Genomic DNA, 11300 nt, shown 5'->3' with positions numbered 1-11300 from the left:
ACATACAGAGGTGGAGGTGTAGTTCCTATCTCATAATAATTGCAAGTAGGAGCAGGAAGCACATGCATATTATATACATCAAAATCATCATGCGCAATGGTACAATGCAACCCATCAATATACTCCTTAATAAGTGCCAACTTCTCTGATATAGTGTAGTTGGGAGAATTCAAAACGATAATAGGACTATCATGTGTGGGTGCAATACCAACAATTTCATTCTTAACATAAAGAACAATGGCAAGTTCATCTCCATAAGCATCATTCACATTGGCATCATGTCCACAAGCATAGCAAGCATCAATTTCATCAAAAAGGGATATTTCGAACGAATCCAAGGGATCATAGCAATGTATAAGTTGAAGAGTTACTCTCATCAGAAGGTGAGCATGGGTAGCTAATCCGCTCTTCATCCTTTTGTTCTTCGCTCTCCTCCTCATCTTTTTATCCAATGAGCTCATAGTTTCATCAATTTCTTCTTCCATAGATTTCTGGAAAATATTAGTCTCTTCTTGGACATCGGAGACTTTCTTAATCAATATCGGCATTGTATTTATATTTCTCTGTAAGTGCATCTAGTGCCCCTTAGTGATTTTGGTGTATTGAAGACTTATAGGTTAAGGGACTGATGCGTTTGTGAGTGTACACAGGTCTATAAGTCTATGAGGAGTTTGATATTTACAGTGAAAGTCGACCCCCAAAAATGAAGTTCTTCGATTGAAGACTTTGGATTTCTGAGGACTTTCTGAAGACTTTGTAGGTGAAGAAATTGGTGTAATCCTGAAGACATGGTATTCATTCAAGGAACATGGAGCATGAAGACTTTTGTTTTCATAGTTTTATTTTCTCTTTCTTGAGTCATAGGAAACACCGTACTGTTAAAGGGGGTCGAGGAAATACTAAGGAAAAATTTCCATGTGATGCTCAACTCAAAATCCTACACCTACCAATCTCTTCGAGTGAAGCCATTGGAAATCTCATATAGTTCAGTCATATTCTTCAGTGACAGAGACGAAGTTCTTTTGTTCTTTGAGGAATTTGTTCTGACTGAGGAGTTAGGAATTCGCCAGTGCGAATTGCCTACATAGTGAGGAACATGATAGCCCTGAGGAATTTGATACTCAAAATTCCGACTGTTGTTGTGCTATGCGCCAACTATCCCAAAATATCTACCCACCTAACGGTCATATCATTGAAGGGCATTTATGTCTTATCATGTTGGGCTAGTCCCTAGGCTATAAATAGCCGCCCCCTACAACCACTAGCTAGTTGGCTGCTCTGAGAGAAACTGACACTTGTCATTTGAGAGCATCCCATCCTCCGAGGACTTTGAGTGAAAATCATCAAGTGAGGAAAACCCAAACCCAAACACCTACAAACCCAAAGTGATTGAGCATCACTGAAAAGATTGATCCTGTGTGGATCCGACGCTTGTTACCTTTGAAGACTGTGCATCTTCCAGACGGTTAGGCATCATGGTCTAGAGCATCCAAGAGGAAATTGTGGATCACCGAGTGACCGAGTCTGTGAAGGTTTGGAAGTCACCTGAAGGCTTACCATGAGTGATTGGGCAAGGTCTTAGTGACCTTAGCTCAAAGGGAATAAGGACTGAGTGTCCTGAGCTGTGTGTTCAGGACTGGGTGTCCGGGACTGTGTGTCCTTAGGTTTAAATACCTAGCCACCCTAACCAAACGTACAACTATCACAGCAGTTGGAACTGGTCTACCAAATCATTGTGATCACCAAGCTACCTGGTTCCATTTCCTCAACCCTTCCATTTCCTCATTTCTGTGTTGTGTTCTTGTTCATATCTGTTTGAAGGCTTTGACTGAAGTCTTTCTCTATTTCCTCAGTTCAATTTCTTCAGTCTGTTTGTCTTATTCTGTGTTATCCTATGTTTACGCTTTCTGTACTCTGTGCTTGTTTTCATTTCATCGTGAAGACCATGGTCATGCACGGTTATGTTTACTTCTGAGTACTTATTCCGCTGCAAGTAGTTCTTCACTCAGGAAATTCCTCACCCTGAAATTCCATAGTGAAGAATTCATAAAAATCGCCTATTCACCCCCCTCTAGTCGATATAACGCACTTTCAATTGGTATCAGAGCGAGGTACTCCCTTGTTCTGTGTGATTTTGGTTTAACCACCTGGAGTTTTAGTTATGTTGACCACAGGAATGAAGACTGTGACTTGCCCCATCTTTGACGGTCATGATTATCCCAAGTGGAAGGCCATGATGAAGAAGCGCCTCATGGCGATGAACAGCGAACTCTAGACCGTCACCGAGATTGGTCTTACTGACCTATGCAAGATGGCAGAGGCTGATGATATTCACAAATACACACTTATCAACCTCACGGCGAAGGACATCATCTGCTCCAGCTTGTCACAAAATCAGTTCAGGAACATTATGCATCTCAGCCATGTGAAACTCATCTCGGAGCGACTCTCTGAAGTCTATGAAGGTCAACAATCTCACCATGAAACCTGGTTCGAAGAATTCATGGAATCGCACAAGGCTATGACCTTCAATCCAGAATCATCATCCTCTGCACCATGTCTTATGGCAAAAGGTGCCAAGGTAACTGAATGCTACTTATCTGAGTCCAGTGATGATGAATCCGGTGATGAATTTGGACCCAGTTATATCAAACTTGCTTCCCTTTCCACTAAACAACAAAGAGCTTTGGCAAAAGTTCAATACATGCTGGATAAAAGCGATGATATGTTGGGTGAGGAAATGGATCGCACTAAAATCTTGACTAAAAATCTTCAGAGACTTCAGTCCAAGTTTGAAAATCTTCAAGGTCACCATAACACTCTCCTATCTGATCATGAGAAGCTTTCTTATGAATTTCTTCAGAGAAAGCAAGATCTTGAGCAGTTAAGAGTGAGTTATGAAGATCTTCAGAAGGAGCGTGATTCATTACTTTCTCAATAGATCAGCGCTACTCAGGATGAATTTGTTCCTCCATGTTTCAAGTGCATTGAATGTGAAACTGCTAATTCTTCACCTAAATTCTCAAATACTTCCATTGCTGCAAATTCTTCAACTGCCTCTGCTATCACCAATTCCTCATCTGAGGACATTGCTAGTATCACTAATGATGCAGGGCTGAAGGAACTGTATATGACAGGCATGTACAAAAGCATCAATGGGCATCAGGCCCTTTGTGATGTGCTTAAAAAGCAGATCCTCAACAAGAACCCTAGGAAAGAGGGTATTGCCTTTGAGAGGAAACTCAATGCTGATGGGACCTAGTGGAAACCTGAGAAGTATCCCAAAACCTCATGGGTTGCTGATAAGGGGCCTTCAGTGGATCCATCTACTTTATCTGGCTTTACATGTGAATCTTCATATTCTTCTGATGAGTCAATTGACTCCAACTATAAATTGTTCAAAAATCAGAACGGTGAAGTATTTGCTAGATATGTTGGCACTAACTGCAGGAACGGTTCTCCTATGAAGAAAATCTGGGTTCCCAAAAGATGCCTTGAAAATCTTCAGGTGAATGTCATCATGACACCACCTGTGAAGAATAGGAACCCCAGATCAAATTCTTCATATGGACCAAATTCTTCATATGGATCCAAGTCCTCATACGGACCAAACTCCTCACATGGACCAAAGTCCTCATATGAGCATCATCGTGCTAACCCGTCTGTTTCGTAGGGAAGATCTAAGGATTATGGATATTTGCATTATTCTTCAAATCATTATGTTCATAAGTCCTCGAAGAATTTCTCTGCTTACTCTTATGCTTACCCTAATCCCTCTTATGTGAAATGAAGTGGATTTGCATCTATGCCACCCTTCTCTTATGGAGTTCGCAGAATGATGAACTCTTTGCCACCCCTTCAGATGTGGGTGGTGAAGAAAAAGAACTAACCTCTTATGCAGGGTCAGGTCTCCAGACGAACTTAATCGTTTGAAGAATTTGCTGGAGACATGAATATGCTTGAAAGGACGCAAGCTATTCATGAAGAAATGAATTTTCATTTCTCACGTCCTCATACTGCTTTATCTGTTCTATTGTTTGATGAAATTGATACCATATTCTTCATGAATGAAGTATATGAGTTCGTAAGTTGGACTAATTCATCTGCATGATGATCAACCGAAAGCCACTGAGTGGGGCCTCGATAGTGGATGTACAAATCACATGACTGGTGACAGGAGCTTATTGATGGACTCTGCTTTATCTCCATCACACCTGAAGCATATCACCTACGCTGACAAAGGCAAAAGCAAGGTATTGGGTCTAGGTAAGGTTGCAATCTGAAAGGATCGACACATGGACAAAGTCATGCTTGTTGAGTCCTTAGGGTTCAACCTCATGTCTGTCTCAATGCTTTGTGATCTTGATATGGTTGTTGTCTTTGGCAAGTATTATTGTGTTGTGACCATGGAAGCTGACAATTCCAAAGTCTTCGAAGGCTTTAGGAGAGGAGATTTTTATATTGTTGATTTCTCTACAGGACCACAACCTGCTACATGTCTACTTGCAAAGCTTCAGAAGGCTGGCTATGGCATCGACGACTTGATCATGCTGGCATGAGGAATCTGCACACGCTCGCGAAGAAGAAGCATGTCATTGGCATTGAAATGTCAAATTCCTTAAGGATCACTTATGCAGAGCCTGTGAAGCTGGAAAGATGACCAAGGCCAAGCATCCAGCAAACACTATCATGACTACTACTCGACCATTTGAATTGCTTCACATGGATCTCTTTGGCCCTACTCACTATGCCACATTTACTAATGTTGCATCTTTATATGGCTTCGTCATTGTTGATGATTATTGTCGATATACATGGGTCCATATTATCACTTACAAAACTGAAGTGCAGGAAGTCTTCAAACGATTTTCTTCGAGGGCTTCAACCAACTTTGGTGTGAAGATCAAGCACATCAGAAGTGATAATGGAACTGAGTTCAAGAACACTGGCCTTGATGACTATCTTGATGAACTTGATATTACTCATGAGTTATCTGCTCCTTATACTCCTCAGCAAAATGGCGTCGTGGAGCGCAAGAATAGGACTCTTGTTGAGATGGCCTGCACTATGCTTGATGAGTACAAGACGCCTCCACGCTTCTGTCCTGAGGCAATTGATACTGCATGCCACATCATCAATATGGTATATCTTCACAAATTCTTTAAGAAGACAGCATATGAACTTCTCATTGACAAGAAACCCAATGTGAGTTATTTCAAAGTCTTCGGTGCTAAATGTTGGATTAGAGATCCTCATCATAGTTCTAAATTTGCACCGAAAGCACATGAAGGTTTTATGCTCGGTTATGGTAAGGACTCACACACCTATAGAGTCTTCAACACCTGTCATCACAAGGTTGTTGAAACTGTAGATGTGCGGTTCGATGAGACTAATGGCTCGCAAATAGAGCACCTACCTCCTCTGACAGATGAAATACCTCCTGAGGAATCTATTAAGTTCAAGGCTACTGAGGATGTCATTACTACTGAAGAATCTGCTGAAGAAGTCATTCCAGAACATGGAGAACGTCATGCTGGTGCACCTGAAGAAAATGGTGTTGAAGAAAACACTGCTCAAATTCCTCAACGACAACCCGCTCATCCTCGCGTTGCAAATGAAGTGCAAATTGAGAAAATCATTAGTGACATCAACATTCCAGGTCCTCTCACACGCTCAAGAGCTTCACATTTATCTAACTTTTGTGGGTACTTTGCTTTCATCTCTATCATGGATCCCACTAAGATAGATGAAGCATTTCTGGAGCCTGAGTGGATTCAAGCCATGCAAGAGGAATTACATCAATTCGAGCTCAACAACGTCTGGGAACTGGTCAAATGTCCAGATCCTTGCAAGCACAATATCATCGGCACAAAGTGGATCTACCGCAACAAGAAAGATGAAAATGGCCTTGTGGTGAGGAATAAGGCACGGCTTGTAGCTCAAGGCTACACATAGGTTGAAGGAATTGGTTTCGATGAAACTTTTGCACCTGTTGCTAGACTTGAAGCTATTCGCATATTACTTGCTTATGCTAACCATCATGATATCATCTTATATCAAATGGATGTGAAAAGTGCATTCCTCAATGGTAAGCTTGAGGAAGAAGTATATGTTGCTCAACCCCTAGGTTTTGAAGATCCAAAGCATCCTAACAAAGTCTTCAGACTCAATAAGGCCCTCTATGCCCTCAAGCAGGCCCCACAGGCGTGGTATGATACTTTGAAGGAATTCCTCATGAAGAAAGGCTTCAAACCCGGTTCACCTGACCCAAATCTTTTCACTAAATCTTATGATGATGAATTGTTTGTGTGCCAAATATATGTTGATGTATTATCTTTGGCTATACTGACCAATGTTATACTGATGAATTTGGTTATATGATGAGGGAGGAATATGAAATGTCTATGATGGGAGAATTGCAATTCTTCTTAGGTCTTCAAATTCGTCAACAACGCAATGGCATATTCATATCTCAGGAGAAATACCTCAAGGATGTACTGAGGAAATTCGGCATGCAAGATTGCAAAGGAGTCAAAATCCCTATGCCCATAAATGGTCATCTATGCATTGATGAAAATGGTATTGACTTCGATCAAAAGGTATACCTCTCCATGATTGGTTCTTTATTGTACCTATGTGCATCTAGGCCAGATATTATGCTTAGTGTTTGCATGTGTGCACGATTTCAAGATACAACGAAGGAATCACACCATAAGGCTGTGAAGCACATTCTTCGATATCTAGCTCACACACCAACACTTGGATTATGGTAACCCAAGGGCTCAGCTTTTGATCTCATTGGATTTTCAGACTCTGACTATGCTGGTGATCGTGTTGACCACAAGTCAACATCTGTCACATGCCATTTCCTCGGACGATATTTGTTCTGTTGGTCCTCGAAGAAACAGAACTGCGTATCACTATCTACTTCTGAAGTTGAGTACATTGTTGTTGGTTCTTGCTGTGCTCAACTACTATGGATGAAGCAAACTCTCAAGGACTACGACGTCAACGTGAAGAATGTGCCACTCTAGTATGACAAGAGAGTGCCATCAAGATTCCTCATAACCCAGTTCAGCACTCGAAGACAAAGCACATTCAGATTCATCATCATTTTCTTCGCGATCATTTGTTGAAGGGAGACATCTCTATTGAGCATGTGAAGACTGAATAAAAGCTAGCCGATATCTTCACTAAGCCCTTGGATGAGAAGAGATTTAGAAAGTTGCGGTGTGAGCTAAATATCCAAGAATCTTCTAATGTTCTTTAAAAAGGACACTCATCCTAACACTTAAGCAAAATTGATGACTTAGATGTGCAACACATGAAGAAATGTTTTTCTTCAATCAATGAAGAATAACACTCTAAGTGTGAATAAATTAATGAAGAATTTGATTCCCAGAACCCTACGACAATTGTACGCGGTGTCTGAAATCATCATTCTTATACGGTGGGTCACGCCACCACAAAATGTTGAAAATCGTCAATTGAGTTTTTCCTCAGTTCTTTGAAATTCCTCTGTTGTTTTTCAACTTGCATTGTCTTCACCATTTCCGTCATTTTCTTCATTGGCTATATATATATATGAGTTTATGTCGTCTACAGCATTCATTTATAGCTATTTATTCGTATTGCCTTTTCTGGTATGTGAATGTGATCGGACCATTCCCCCTCTATGCTATACTCAACCCAATCTATTCACAAATTCTTCATGTGCGTTCTATTTGAAACTCGTTCAAAATCTTCACTGTGTCCTTGTCAGCTAAAGAATTTGCGAACGAAACTTTTAACTTATCCTATCTAAATTTTTGGCTTTGCCGCTCAAACCGTTCCACATCCCACGACAACACTTATCTTTTCACCCATGATCTCACACGATCTCCACTTCTCAGTACGTGGGTGACACATGTCAAGCGAATGAGAAGGGTCAGGGGCACGTTCATCCAATTTCTTCGGGCGAACAGTTTTTTCACCATGGCTATAAATACCCCTTCCCTTCCTCACTTCACTTTTACTCTGCTCATTCTCACTACAGCTCGAGCTTCTCAAACCCTACCGTCGCCGCTACTTCATCGTCACCGGTGAGGAAGAGCTTCACTGCCTCGACCTCGTCAGCATCGTACTCGCGCCGACTGCGGATTTCTTCACTCCATCGCCGCCGTAGCTGTCTTCCTCTTCCAAGTTAGGGCGTGGAAGATCTGAACTGACGAACTTCACATCTACACCTCTCAGTTCGTCGTGTTCTTCATCCAGGGTAATTAAAAGTTACTTTTACTACCCTCCTTGATTCGACAAATTTCTACAAAATCTTCAAAGGAGTTTATTCTTGAAATTCGTCACACACTGAACACCTCACATGTCATCTGTTCTTGATTCATTTCTCTAAGCTATATTTTTCTTCAACATTCCTCAATTGTGTGGATTTTCGATCTATACAACTCTAGAACCTAAGACAAAGAACGCTTAGTGAAATTCTTCAAGACTCGTCTGGTCAAATTCCTCAAACTTGTTCTTTTTGAAAAAACTCTGAGAACGCATATGACCTCTCCATATTCCTCGCAACTATACTCTGTTCACAGGTACTCATGTCAGCTGCTGAATCACTAGGTTCTCATCAACTTAACTCACTTGCAGCATTCCTCGAAGAAAAGTTGCATACATCTTTAGAGAATTCCATTGTTCAAATTCCTCATCTGAAGAAAATGGTTGATGGAAAGAAGCCACAGAAAGGAGGAAAGAGGCCTGAGGTTAACACAACGTTTGAAATCCCTGATGATATTTATGCTGGGTACTGCACACCCCCTGAGGACAAAAATCAGCGCAAGGTGCGCATTCAAAAGATTGAGAGGACATGGGCAAGAGAGTGGAGGGAGTACAGGTATGTTACTCCCAAGTACATGAAGAAATTCGCTCTCAATCCTCCATGCCCAAGACCTCCATTGGCACCTGGCAAAAGAAGAAGATCCCACCAGCCTCAAGCACGGTGAGGATTATCCTGATGAATGGGCCAAGCACCAGGCCAAGCTAGCCAAAGTAGCTAAGGAAGCAGTGAGGAAATTTAATGAAGATTCTGCTGCTACTGCCATTGCTGAGGCCTCTGCAAGCAAGCCAAAGAAGCCTGCTCACAAGCCAAGTGCTTCACCCTCAATGCCCTCACAGCCAAGTTCCTCAGCAATTCCCTCATGACTAGACTCTTCAAAGCCCTCACGGCCAACTCCTCATGCTGCTCCCAAGTCCTCAGCTCCTCTGCCAAAGTCCTCAGCTGCTCCGACCAAATCCTCAGCACCTGCGCATCTCGTGTAGCGACCCGACCTCAAACGGTCAAGTCTCTGTGCTTCAGTGTCATCCCTGGATCGGTAATGCTGACACCCATAATACTCGAGGATTTATAATAGAGTAGCAATCACACACTTATTACATCGAATGTCTCAAAAGAGAACTTATTACAATAAATATGGCTGAAGGCCATCTAATACGATAACAGCGGAAGGCTTGGAAGATAAAGTGAGTCCATCAACTCCAACAGCATAGCTGAGCTGCATGGCAATGACCTAACGAACCTCACTCCTCATCTAAAAAGTCTGCAACATAATACGTTGCAGCCCGAAAACGGGTCAGCACATGGAATATGCTGGCAAAATAACATAGTAGAGCAAGAACAGAAATAATGCTATCACTACATGCATATTTGGCTGGTGGAAAGCTCTATGGTTATAGTTTTTGCGAAAAACCAAATTTTTCCTACAACAACGGAATAGATTTTATTTAACTATCATGGTAGTTGAAACAACATTGAGAAGGTTCCTCCAACTCAATCCCAATTAAAGTAATTAACAACCCAACAATATTATTTAGTAGTGATGAGATACTTATGATACTCCAAGTACTAGATACTCAAGATGTCCATAACCGGGGACACGGCTAACCATGATTAGTTTATACACTCTATAGAGGTTTGCGCACTTTTCCCCACAAGACTCGATCTCCTCCGTTGGATTTCTTGCACTACATGGTGTTTGAAAAATGGATGACCGAGACACAGTCTTTCAGAAGCATTAACTCCCTACTCCGGGCAGACCATACCAACCTACATCCCTCTACCTGCTGATCCACCTCTTCAAGAGCTTCACGCAACTTACTCAACTATGCTAGAGCCATAATAGCTATTGGCTGAACACGGAAGTTTCTAGCATGAAAATATCTCAGTTCCCTTTGAGCCTGGGTGGCGGACCATAGGATTATCACACGGGTACTCCGGGATATCCTAGGACAACACTGGGTTCTCCAGGTGCCCGACAAACAATCCACCCAGATGTGTATTCAAGTTGCCACCTTAAATTGAACCATTAATTAACAATCTCACATTTGTCATGGATTTCACTCATCCAAACCACGTCTACGAGCATAGCATAGAAATATATGCAATACGTAGAAGTAACTCCCAGGGTTTGAATATAACAGGGCAATAGGTTCTACCTCATCAACTACTTCCCAACCCACATGTTAATCACATCCTAATCATGCAATGTTTGAGGATTGGAACTAATGCATAAAAACTGGGTGATAAAGGGGTATGATCAAAGTGTTACTTGCCTTGCTGATGATCCACAAAACCTAGGGACTCGTAGTAGCACGCTTCGCACTCCTCGTGTTCTATCGCAAACAAACAATAGCATACATAAGCAATCAAGCAAGGAAAACACGGGTAAATCTAAAATAAGAAGATCTAACCAGAAAGTTCAACTTACGAACTCCGGTTTGCAAAAAGAATCAAATCAAACGGAGCAACGAAACTCAAACTACGAAAGAAACAAGATCCGTTTACTAATCTGGACTAAGGCCAAATTCTACAGTACTGAAATCATGTTCAAGTTGACTAAACGGAAAGAGGGTTTCGAGACGAAGATCTAGGCACTTGAATCGCCTGATTCTGATAAACGAGCGAAAAGATAAACTGAAACAAAAATCGGATCAGAAATCGCGATTGAAAAATAATCGTGGAAAATTCGAGAAAAAGAAAACTGACGAACAGGCTAACGAATGAACGTTCGTTGTCTGCGGTTAACGAGTGAACACCGTTCATTAAAACAAACATACGGACGAACGTCCACATAGTAACTAAACCGAGAAAAACCGGCGAAGCGATCTAAAAAATGAACTAGGGGTTCTCTAAAAAACCGGATCGGTTTTTTTAAATAAAACCGAACGGGCGGCAGCGGCGGCGTATACCTCCAGCGAGGCTCCGGCGAGGCGGGGCGGCTCCGGCGGGACTGCGGCGAGGCGGCGGCGTGTGTCGGCAG

This window comes from Triticum dicoccoides, chromosome 2A, assembly GCF_002162155.2.
Source record: "Triticum dicoccoides isolate Atlit2015 ecotype Zavitan chromosome 2A, WEW_v2.0, whole genome shotgun sequence".
Classification (NCBI taxonomy): Eukaryota; Viridiplantae; Streptophyta; class Magnoliopsida; order Poales; family Poaceae; genus Triticum; species Triticum dicoccoides.
The sequence above is the reverse complement of the archived record's forward strand: the minus strand, read 5'-3'. Positions refer to the sequence as shown.